Genomic DNA, 12886 nt, shown 5'->3' with positions numbered 1-12886 from the left:
CACCCCCCCCACCTCTTCAAACCCTTCAGATTGTTTTTCAGAGTCCATACTCTCTCATAGTTCACCTCCCCTTCCAATTTCCCCCAACTGCCTTCTCCTAACTCCCCATGTCCTCCATGCTATTTTTTATGCTCCACAAATAAGTGAAACCATATGATAATTGACTCTCTCTGCTTGACTTATTTCACTCAACATAATCTCTTCCAGTCCCGTCCATGTTGCTACAAAAGTTGGGTATTCATCCTTTCTGATGGAGGCATAATACTCCATAGTGTATATGGACCACATCTTCCTTATCCATTCGTCCATTGAAGGGCATCTTGGTTCTTTCCACAGTTTGGCGACCGTAGCCATTGCTGCTATAAACTTCGGGGTACAGATGGCCCTTCTTTTCACTACATCTGTATCTTTGGGGTAAATACCCAGTAGTGCAAGTGCAGGGTCATAGGGAAGTTCTATTTTTAATTTCTTGAGGAATCTCCACACTGTTCTCCAAAGAGGCTGCACCAACTTGCATTCCCACCAACAGTGTAAGAGGGTTACCCTTTCTCCACATCCTCTCCAACACACGTTGTTTCCTGTCTTGTTAATTTTGGCCATTCTACCTGGTGTAAGGTGATATCTCAGTGTGGTTTTACTTTGAATCTCCCTGATGGCTAGTGATGATGAACATTTTTTCATGTGTCTGATAGCCACTTATATGTCTTCATTGGAGAAGTGTCTGTTCATATCTTCTGCCCATTTTTTGATATGATTGTCTGTTTTGTGTGTGTTGAGTTTGAGGAGTTCTTTATAGATCCTGGATATCAACCTTTTGTCTGTACTGTCATTTGCAAATAGCTTCTCCCATTCCGTGGGTTGCCTCTTTGTTTTGTTGACTGTTTCCTTTGCTGTGCAGAAGCTTTTGATCTTGATGAAGTCCCAAAAGTTCATTTTCGTTTTTGTTTCCTTTGCCTTTGGAGACATATCTTGAAAGAAGTTGCTGTGGCTGATATCCAAGAGGTTACTGGCTATATTCTCCTCTAGGATTCTGATGGATTCCTGTCTTATGTTGAGGTCTTTTATCCATTTTGAGTTTATCTTTGTGTACGGTGTAAGAGAATGGTCAAGTTTCATTCTTCTACATATAGCTGTCCAATTTTCCCAGCACCATTTATTGAAGAGACTGTCTTTTTTCCGCTGTATATTTTTTCCTGTTTTGTCGAAGATTAACTGACCATAGAGTTGAGGGTCTATATATGGACTCTCTAATCTGTTCCACTGGTCTATGTGTCTGTTTTTATGCCAGTACTGTGCTGTCTTGGTGATCACAGCTTTGTAGTAGAGCTTGAAATCAGGTAACGTGATGCCGCCAGTTTTGTTTTTCTTTTTCAACATTTCCTTAGCGATTCGGGGTCTCTTCTGACTCCATACAAATTTTAGGATTATTTGCTCCAGATCTTTGAAAAATGCCAGTGGAATTTTGATCAGCATGGCATTAAAAGTATAATTGCTCTAGGCAGTATAGACATTTTAACAATGTTTATTCTTCCGATCCAAGAACATGGAATGTTCTTCCATCTTTTTGTGTCTTCTTCAGTTTCTTTCATGAGTGTTCTGTAGTTCCTCGAGTACAGATCCTTTACCTCTTTGGTTAGGTTTATTCCCAAGTATCTTATGGTTCTTGGTGCTATAGTAAATGGAATCGATTCTCTAATTTCCCTTTCTGTATTTTCATTGTTAGTGTATAAGAAAGCCACTGATTTCTGTACATTGACTTTGTATCCTACCACATTACTGAATTTTTGTATGAGTTCTAGTAGTTTGGGGGTGGAATCTTTTGGGTTTTCCATATAAAGAATCATGTCATCTGCGAAGGGAGAGAGTTTGACTTCTTTATTTCCAGTTTGGATACTTTTTAGTTCTCTTTGTTGTCTGATTGCTGTTGCTAGGACTTCTAATACTATGTTGAACAAGAGTGGTAACTTTTACCTTCACTCACCTAAGGCTAAATTTATTTCTTCCTTTGATCTCTTACATCAATAGTCTCCTTGAATACTTGAAAATACTTTAACACTCTTCTGAGCCACTCATACTCAGTTATTTTAGATCTCTAATTTTCTACATAAACATCTAAAGTTTTATGCTTTATCTACTTTAATTTTATTTTATTCATGCCAAAACTCATGTGGTAAGAGAAGATACCTTCATTACAGAGCAATATTGAGTTGCAAAAACTGGGGAAAAACATCTACCACACAGTTTTTCATTTTATCTGATTCAGGACTATTTTTTAAAGAAATTTAATTTTTTTATATATTTTATATACACTTAACAAATTACTACCCCAAAGTCTTTTTCTTTTCACATTGTGGATATCTTGAATCAATTTAATTATCATTCAGATTTAAAAAGTCTTGAACATGGGACATTCTCTAGAACAGATCATATACTAGATCAGGCCTTAGAAGTACAAAAAGATTGAGATCCTATCATACATCTTTTCTGATCTTAAAGCTATGAAATCAGAAGTCAACCATAGGAAGAAATTTGGCAATACCACAAATTCATGGAGGTTAAACAACATGTTACTAAACAATAAATGGGTTAACCAGGATATCAAAGAAGAAAATAATAAGTACCTGGAAATGAATGAAAATGGATGATGGTCCAAGACCTCTGGGATGCAGCAAATGAAGTCATAAGAGAGATGTATATAGCAATATAGGCCTGCCTCGAAAAGTAAGAAAAAATCTCAAACAACCTAAACTTACACCTAAAGGAGCTAGACAAAGAGTAAGAAATGAAGCCAGAAGCCAGCAAAGGAAGGTAAATAAGAAATATCAGAGCAGAAATAAATGGTATACAAACAAATTAAAGACCCTAGTAGAATAGATTGGTAAAACCAGGAGCTGACTCTTTGAAGGAATTAATAAAACTGGAAAACCCCTAGCCAGACTTATCAAAAAGAAAAGAGACAGGACCCAAATAAAGAAAATCATATTTGTAGGAGAAATAATAAATAAATTGTGAAAAATCTTAGATGGTGAAATAGACTTAGGGAACTCAGTCACTCCATCAAGTATAATAACTTTCATATTATAGGATCCCAGAAGAAGAGAGAGAAAAGAGGGCAGTAGATTTATTTGAGCAAATTATAGCAGAAAACTTCCATAATCTGGGGAAGGAAACAGACATCCAGAGCCAAAAGACACAGAATTCCCATCAAAATTAATACTAGCAAGCCAACACCAAACATGATAATTAATTTTCAAAAAACAGCAATAGAGGAAAAAAAAAAAGTAAAAAGACAATAGATGTCCTTAAAAACCTACATGGGGGAAACTCATAAGGTTAGAGATTTCTCAATAGAAACTTGGCAGACCAGAAGGGAGTGGCATGATCTATTCAATGTGCTGAATGGGAAAGATCTACAGCCAAGACTACTCTATTCAGCAATGCTATCATTCAGAATAAGAGAAGAAATAAAGAGTTTCCCAGACAAACAAAAATTAAAGTAATTGTGACCATCAAGTAATTGTAGGACCACCAGTCCTACAAGAAATATTAAAGGGAATATTTGAGTGGGAAAGAAAGACCAAACCAATAAATACTAGGAAGGAACAGAGAAAATCTCCAAAAACAATGACAAAACAAGTGGCAATAAATACTTATGTGTCAATAATTACTCTGAATGTAAATGGACTAAATGCTCCAATCAAAAGACATAGGATGTCAGGATAGATTAAAAAACAAGACCAATTGGTATGCTACCTACAAGAGACTCATTTTAGACCTAAAGACACCTACAGATTGAAAGTGAGGGGGTGGAAAAAAATTTTTTTTTAAGTTTCTCAAGTTTTTATTTAAATTCCACTTTGTTAACATATAGTATAATATTAGTTTCAAGTGTAGAATTTAATTATTCAACACTTCTATAAAACACCTGGTGCTCATCACAATAAGTGCCCTTCTGAATCCCTATCACCTGTTTAACATTTTCCTCCAAAATGTGACAAGGTGAAGAAACATTTAACACGTAAATGAATGTCAAAAGAAAGCTGGAGTAGCAGTACTTAATGCGGAACAAATTAGACAGCAAAACAAATACTCTAAAAAGAGAAGAAGGACATGATATAATATTTCAGGGGACAATCTAACAAGAAGACCTGTCAACTATAAATGTTTAGTTATCCAAATGGGGGCACTTAAATACATAAAACAGTTAATAACAAACATAAAGTAACTCACTTGTAATAATCCAATAATAGTAGGGGATTTTAACACCTCATTTATATCAGTGGACAGATCATCTAAATAGAAAATCAACAAGGAAACAATGACTCTGAATCACACTCTGGACCGGATGTACTTATATATATTTAGAATATTCCATCCCAAAACAGCAGAATACACATTCTTTTCAAATGCACAATGGGACAGTCTCCAGAATAGATCACATACTAGGTCACAGATCAGGCTTCAACAAATACAAAGAGATTGTAATTATACCATGTACTGTCGCTAAGCACAACACTATGAAACTAGAAGTCAGTGGCAAAGAAAAAATTATAAAGACCGCAAACACATGGAGGTTAAGCAACATGCTACTAAACAATGAATGGGTCATCCAGGAAATCAAAGAAGTTAAAAAATAAATAGAAATCAATGAAAAGGAAAACATAGTGGTCCAAAACATATACAGCAAAAGAGGTCTAAAGGGGAAAATATATAGCAGTACATGCCTAACTCAAGAAGCAAGAAGAATTTAAAATAAGAAACCTAATCTTATACCTAAAGGAGCTAGAGAAAGAAAAAACAAAACAAAACAGATTAATGAAACCGGGAGCTGGTTCTTCGATAAAATTAACAGAATTGATAAACCTCTACCTGCCTCGAAAAAAGAACAGAGAAAGGACACAAATAAATAAAATAACAAATGAGAGAGGAGAAGTAACAGCCAATATCACAGAAATACAATTTTAAGAAAATTTTATGAAAAATTAATGTCAATAAATTGAACAATCCTGAAGAAATGAATGAATTTTTAGAAACATGTAACTACCAAAAATGAAACAGGAAGAAATAGAAAACTTGAACAGACTGATAAGCAGCAAATAAATTGAATCAGTAATTAAAGACCTCCCAACAATTATCATATGGTTTCACTTATTTGTGGAGCATAACAAATAGCATGGAGGACATGGGGAGTTAGGAGAAGGGAGTTGGGGGAAATTGGAAGGGGAGGTGAACAATGAGAGACTATGGCCTCTGAAAAACAATCTGAAGGGTTTGAAGAGGTGGGGGGGGTGGGAGTTTGGGGGAACCAGGTGGTAGGTATTAGAGAGGGCACGGATTGCATGGAGCACTGGGTGTGGTACAAAAACAATGAATACTGTTATGCTGAAAATAAATTAAAAAAAAATGATTAAAAAAAAAAAATCTCCCAACAAACAAAAGTCCAGAGCCAGGTGGCTTCCAAAGGGAATTCTACTAAACATTCAAAGAAGAGTTAATCTATTCTTCTCAAACTACTCCAAAAATTAGACATGGAAGGAAAACTTCCAAGATCATTCTATGAGACCATCATCACCCTGATTCCAAAATCAGACAAAGACTCCATTAGAAAAGAGAACTACAGGTCAATATCCCTGCTGAATGCAAAAAATCTCAACAAAATACTAGCAAATCAAATCCAAAAGTATATTAAAGGTATTATTCACCATCTTTAAGTGGGATTTATTTATGGGTTGCAAGGGTAGTTCAATATTTGCAAATCAATCAACATGATATATACCACATTAATAAAAGAAAGGATGAGAGCTATCTGATCCTCTCAAAAGGTGCAGAAAAAGCATTTCACAAAGTACAACATCCATTCATGATAAAAAACTCTCAACAAAGTAGCAATGACAGGAACATATCTCAACAAATAAAGGACATATGAAAAACCTACAGCTAATATCCTCAATGGGGAAAAAACTAAGAGCTTTTCTTCTAAGGTCAGAAACTAGACTGGATGTCCATTATCACCATTGTTATTTAACATAGTACTGGAAGTCCTTGTCTCAGAAATCAGACAATAAAAAGAAATAAAAGGCATCTAAAAAGACAAGGAAGAAATCAAACTTTCACTATTTGCAGATGACCTGATACTCTATACAGAAAACCCAAGAGACACCACCAAAAAACAGCTAGAACTTATATACAAGTATAAGTATACTTACAAACAGCAAAGTTACAGAATAAACAATCAACATATGGAAATCTGTTGCATTTCTATACACCAATAATAAAGCAGCAGAAAGAGAAATTAAGGAATCAATCCCATTTATCAAGCACCAGAAACCCGGGATCACTAGAAATAAACCTAATTAAAGAGGTAAAAGACCTGTACTTTGAAAACTACAACACTGAGTTACTTAGTAACTTTTAGTTTATGAAATCTTCCCAACCTTGCACATTAAGAGGTGGCAGATGCAGAATTTAAGCCCATGTCTTCCTAGGAACAATGCAAAAACCAAGCAATATTAAACAGTTCCCTTTTATTACACTCCAGTAGCAACATTCTGAAACCTACAGAAAATGAGTGCAAATAGAGCTGTGATAATATTCAGAAGTCATCTTTTTCTAATGAAATCTGCCTTTAGGCTCCAAGCCTCCAAATAATGCATTTCCCTTTATTTAGAACAAAGTAATGTAATGATATTGATGGTAATCATAGTGGCACTAATAATCACTGACATTCAATTGACATATTATGGGACATTACAAACATATGTACATACAAACACTTACATGGGTCACATCTCTGGCTAAGTCAGTAGAGCTTGGGACTCGTGATCTTGGGGTTATGAGCTTCAGCTCAATATTGCGTATAAGGAATTACTTAAAAAAAATTAAATGGAAGGTAAGACTTATAAAAATGAGCATTTTTGAGCATTTTGAATAAATATTTTATTTCATGTTTAAAATATCATAATTAAAATCATAAGCAAAAAGCAGTAGTAAGTTACAGAATGTTTTTCTGTGCAAAAATAAGTGTTACTGATGCCTATTTATTTGTAAAAATAATATAAAAATTATGTAGAATTTAAAATCTATTAAGATATTTTTATATATATTTTTAATTTCAGATGTAGCATAATATTTATTATCCATTGTATTTTAATCAAATCTCTGGAAAAAGTTTAGTATATAGAATTATGTTTTGGTATTTTTTTCTTAAAATTTGGTTTTTAAAATGTGATCCAGATTGTTTTCTTAGTTGTTATTTTCATTGCTCTTTTCTTATTAAAGTAACAATTTATTCTAAATCTCCTGAGAGTCTTCCAAAGAGATACCTCTGTTCCCAAAAATATAGTTTGCCCCTTAATTCTTTGCAGTAGCTTATAAATTTTTCTGTTCATCTTATAAAAATGATAGTATGTAATTCTTTTTATTTTAGACAGGTAAAGTGAAGTAGAGTGAAAAATGAAAAGAACAATTAAAAGTATAATTTGATCACAGATTTACATAAATTATTTTAATTTTTAAAAGATTTTATTTATTTATTTGAGAGAGAGAAAGGAAGAGGAGGAACAGACTCCCCACTTAGTATGGAGCCCGATATGGACTTGATCCCAAGACACTGAGATCATGACCTGAGCAAGTCTGATGCTTAACTGACTAAGCTACCCAAGCACCCAACAGATTTACATAATTTAGTTGCTAAAAGAGTAACACATATATTCTTTAAAGATGAGAGATTCATCTGCTCATGTCTTTTAAGGTACATAAGTAATAATAAAATAATATCAGTGGTTGAGAACTAAGTTAATTTGGAGGTAGAAGAAAGACTTCAGTGATATGTAATATGTTAAATACACAGAACAATCCTCCTTGTAATTAGTCTAAATATATGGAATCTGACAAAATAAAAAAACACTGTATTAAAATATTAATGATAGCCACCACATAAGAGATATTGATGATCATCTCATTATTAATTGGTTATTCCACTATCAGGCTTGAATTCCTTTGATGACCAAAAAATAAAATAAAACTTATCCAGGTTATTTAGCCAAAAGTTTTCAGCAAATGAATTGTTAAATTTACTTACACATCCTTTAAGATGCCAGTTTTTAAAGTCACTATTCAGACTCAGTCTACTTTTATTTGATCTATGTACTTTCTTTTTATTTGATAAAATGACCACAAATCAACATCTTAAAGAGTTTAATAAATTCAACTTCTAACAACCCTTCTCTTCAGAACTGAATGAAATTAATGATGTTTAAAGTCACATGATAGCTTGGATGTAAGATTTTAAGTCTTGCAACATATCATGGTCTCCTTTATATACAATTCCTGCAACTCATGGTTTATTTTCTCTACTAAGCTTAAGTCTTTGGGCCTAGGGTCATGCCTAACTCATTTTTATTTAACCCACACTGCCTTCTGTGGAGTTTAGCACATTACAGTCACGTTGAATTCACTAATTGATTTTTGTGTTTGTGCCCCACTGAGTTCAAAATTATAAACTTGTTACCAAATTTAACCTAGGAAAGGAATAATTTTTAAATTACAGTTTTAGATAAGCAATTTTGTAGTGATATCAGGGGAGTTAAAATCCTTAACTGCTATTAAGAACAGTTCAGCTCTGGTAATTCACATTCCAACTTTCCAAAGCATCCAAATTATTGGCAGTATGGCATTTGATTCCCAAGCTTAATTTCAAGGCTAAGCCATTGTTGCCTTGACTGGCAATAATTTAGGAGAAAAGAAAACCTTATTCCTTTCAGTCAGCAGGACTTTACCATGAATGGCTCACTGTGAAGTCAGTGTCCTTCACCTTATCCTTTATGGATGAGTTTCCAGTGACTTCCAGGTACCAGGGAGTTATGAATATACATTAATGCAATTTTCTCATAAACGTTGTACAAGTCAGATTTCAGAGAGTCTAACGTACCCTTCTGTAGTTTTAGTAGTTGCTATTCACACACGCAGACACATAAGAGAAAGGGGCTTGTTGATGAAAAGACCATAAGTTGACACTGAAAAAGATGGGATATAAATAAAATCAGTCTATAAAAAAATCTTTCTCTAGAACTCAGAAAGAAGCTGATGATCTTTAATGGCATATGACACTGTGATATAAGAGTCTAATAGTGTGTGGCATATCACCATTTATTTTATATTATAGTTGTTGAAACCCAATGCCTTATTTCCTCTATTAGGATAAATTTATTAAGCCTAGTACTGTATCTTTTAAGAGTCCAAATCTTTTGTTTTGTTTATTGGTTCAACCTAACTAAGTTAAACTATCCTCCAAATCTTCCTGTATGGTCCCAGATTGGGTGAGAGTTGGAAGGCAGGGGCAAGACAGCACTACTTGCTCTGAAGGCCCAGGCTACTGAAATTCATTCTTTTGACTCTGATCAGCCTTCTCACCTTGGGGCACTGGGAAGCAGTGAGGTAGAATTCTTCCAGATTCCACTGGATTGCCTCCTTCAACAATGTCCTGGGGCAGGTTGGCACACAGCACTGAGGCAAAAGTTTCCTGCTCCTGCACGCACACTCATCATGGAGGTTGCAGGCAGTGAGTTGTGAAAATGTGTTAAGGAAACCTAATTCAAAGTTGGGGTTGGGGAGACATGAGAGAAGGACTCTCACATGCCTCACACCTGGAGGCTTGCATAGTCCAGCAAGAAGAAGGAAGAGTTCCTCTCTTCTGGCAAAAGCAAGTTGTCCTTACCTGCAGTCCATGAGAAGCTGCCACTACTTCAAACCCTCATTTTCTTACAATGAAATTTTGTTCAAAATAACTACTGCCAACTTCTTCCTTTCTTTTATAAAAAGATGCCCTTCATCTTTGTTCTCTGCGTCTGTCTCTGGTTCGATCATCCCAAATTGCAGTTCCTCTGCTATTCCAGAATAGACTCAGTTTTGTTGGCTGATTGTTTCCTTTTTTCTTTTAAAAGGTTGACAGAGTAAAAGACGTGGCATCTATTTTATCTTCACTGATCCCATTTTATCCTCACTGTCCTCTGCTTCACTGGGGCTTTTCTTCTTGATGTCCTGCCTGCTGTTCAATCGCAACTTCAGGCCCACCACCAGATACAAGAGCAAAAGTTTTCCATAGTGTTTTTTAGTTGATTTTAAAATTCTGCACTCTAACTCCATATTCCAAATCATTCATAGTGATTCTAGTTCTCTAATTAAACCCAAATGTTGCAAGAACAAATTTGAATACCAAGTAAATTTTTCTGTTGCTAGAATGCCCTAGTCCTGTGCTGATACAATCACACATTTGAAAAATTCCCACTAGTTCACTTAAAGGAAATCTATGAAGAAATACTTTTTCCTAAAAAACAAAACAAAAAACCACCACTAATAATTAACACACAAGGTCATACAGTGAAGGGAATTTCAGATGACATGAAAGTTTTAGTTAAGAAATTGATGTCTGGGGGCGCCTGGGTGGCTCTGCGGGTTAAGCCTCTGCCTTCGGCTCAGGTCATTGTCTCAGGGTCCTGGGATCGAGCCCCGCGTCGGGCTCCCTGCTCAGCAGGGAGCCTGCTTCCCCTTCTCTCTCTGCCTGCCTCTCTGCCGACTTGTGATTTCTCTCTGCCAAATAAATAAAGTCTAAAAAAAAAAGAAAGAAGAAATTGATGTCTGTGTTATTCTTTATTTTCAAGTTAATTTTGCTTAGGTATATCCTTAAGCTGTGTTTTCATAAATATTCTAGGGAAACAAAGTTTCTGATGCTTGACTTGCCTTATAGTATCTTTGATTTCATGACTACTAATTTGAGTGGGGATAGAGTTCTTTGTTTAAAATCATTTTAACTTCTGAATGTTAAAGAGCTTACGTAATTACCTTCTAATAAACAATGTGAATCTTTTTGTCATTGTAGTTTCCCTATATGTTGCCCTGAAGTCACTTAGAATTATTTCTCCCTTCTTGGCATCCTAAATTCTTACACTGATTTGTCAGGTGTGGATCTCAATTCACTCATCTTCCTTGCCATTTAATTGCTCCTGCAATTAAAAGCACTTGTCTTTAGCACGTTTCTTTTCTTTTACTAATTTATTTAAACATTACTTTCCTTATTTTACTCTATTTCTTCTTTTTGTAATTTTTTTAAAAGACTTTATTTGTTTATTTGACAGAGACAGAGAGTGAGAGAAGAACACAAGCAGAGGGAGTGGGAGAGGGAAAAGCAGGCCTCTCACTGAGGAGAGAGCCTGATGTGAGACTTGATCCCAGGACTCTGGGATCATGACCTCAGCCAAAGGCAGATGCTTAATGACTGAGGTGCCCCTCTTTTTGGAATTTTTACTATTTAGATGTTTGATGCCTCAATTTAAACTTTTAGGTATTTTATCTTTCCTCCCATATTTTCCATGACTGTTGCTTCTTATTCTGGAAGATTTCCTCAACACTTTTTTTTTTTTTTTAGCTTCTAAAGAGTTTATTAATTTTTTCTGCCTGCCCAGCCTACTAAAAAGGAGAAGATAGTTGCAAATGATATATCTGATAAGAGGTCAGTATTCAAAACCTATAAAGAACTTATCAGACTCAACACCCAAAAAACAAATAATCCAATTAAAAATGGCAGAGAAACTGAACAGACATTTTTCCAAAGAAGCCATACTGATGGCCACTAGATACATTCTGAGAAATGCAAATCAAAACCACAATGAGATAGAAGCTCACACAACTCAGGATGGCTAGTATCAAAGACAAGAAATAATAAGTGTTGCTGAGACTGTAGAGAAAAGGGAATCGATATACACTGTTGGTGGGAATTTAAATTGGTGCAACATGGAAAATAGTATAGAGGTTCCTCAAAAAAATTAAAAATAGAAATACTATATGATCCAGTAATTCCACTAATGGGTGTTTACCCAGAGAAAAATAATATAACACTAATTCCAAAAAGATATATGTATCCTTATGTTTATTTCAGGATTGTCTATAATAGCCAAGATATGGAAGTAACCCAAGTGACCATCCATAGCTGAATGGATAAAGAAGATGTGGTATATACATATACAATTGAATATTACTCAGCCATTAAAAAAGAATTAGATCTTGCCAGTTGTGAAAACATGGATGAACTTAGAGGCTACTGTGCTAACTGAAATAGATCAGACAAAGACAAATGCCATATGATTTTGCTTATATATAGGATTAAAAAAATAAATGAACAAACAGACTCCTAAATGCAGAAAATAAATTGGTGGTTGCCAGAAGGATGGTGGGTGGGGGATGGAAAAAACAGGTAAAAAAGATTAAGATGTTCAAACTTCCCAGTTATAAAATAAGTCATGAGATGAAATGTACAGCATAAGAAATATACTCAATAATATTGTAATGCTGAATAGTAACAATGATAACTACACCTTTTAGGATGAGCACTGAGCAATGTATGGCATTGTTGAGTCACTGTGTTGTGCACCTGAAACTAATGGAACATTTGTTGTCAACTGTACTTCAATAAATAAGATTTTGCCTGTTACTTTTTATGACATTTCTTTATAGGTAATCAGATCATTTTCTAATCTCACTCAGGATATTAATCAGCTTTTTAGGCTTATACTTTGCTCCATTCCCTAGACTTGTTTCCTTCAGAATTAGATGTTCTCTTTTGTTTTGTTTTTATTCCCATGTGTTCCGTTTTCCTTTGAATTTTGTAGTTTTCAGTTTCTATGTACAATGGACTAAATATTTGTGTCTCATCCCTCCAAATTCATATATTGAAATCCTGACCCCCAAAATGATGGTATTAGAAAGTGGGGTCTTTGGAAGATAAATAGGGCCTCATGAATGGGATTAGTGCCTTTATTAGAAGAGATAGTAAAGCCAGATTTCTCTTTCTGCTCCCTGCCATAGGAGGATACAACAAGAAGACAAAGATTTG

Source organism: Lontra canadensis, unplaced genomic scaffold (assembly GCF_010015895.1).
Source record: "Lontra canadensis isolate GAN:19392208 unplaced genomic scaffold, GSC_riverotter_1.0 scaffold37, whole genome shotgun sequence".
NCBI classification, from domain to species: Eukaryota; Metazoa; Chordata; class Mammalia; order Carnivora; family Mustelidae; genus Lontra; species Lontra canadensis.
The sequence above is the reverse complement of the archived record's forward strand: the minus strand, read 5'-3'. Positions refer to the sequence as shown.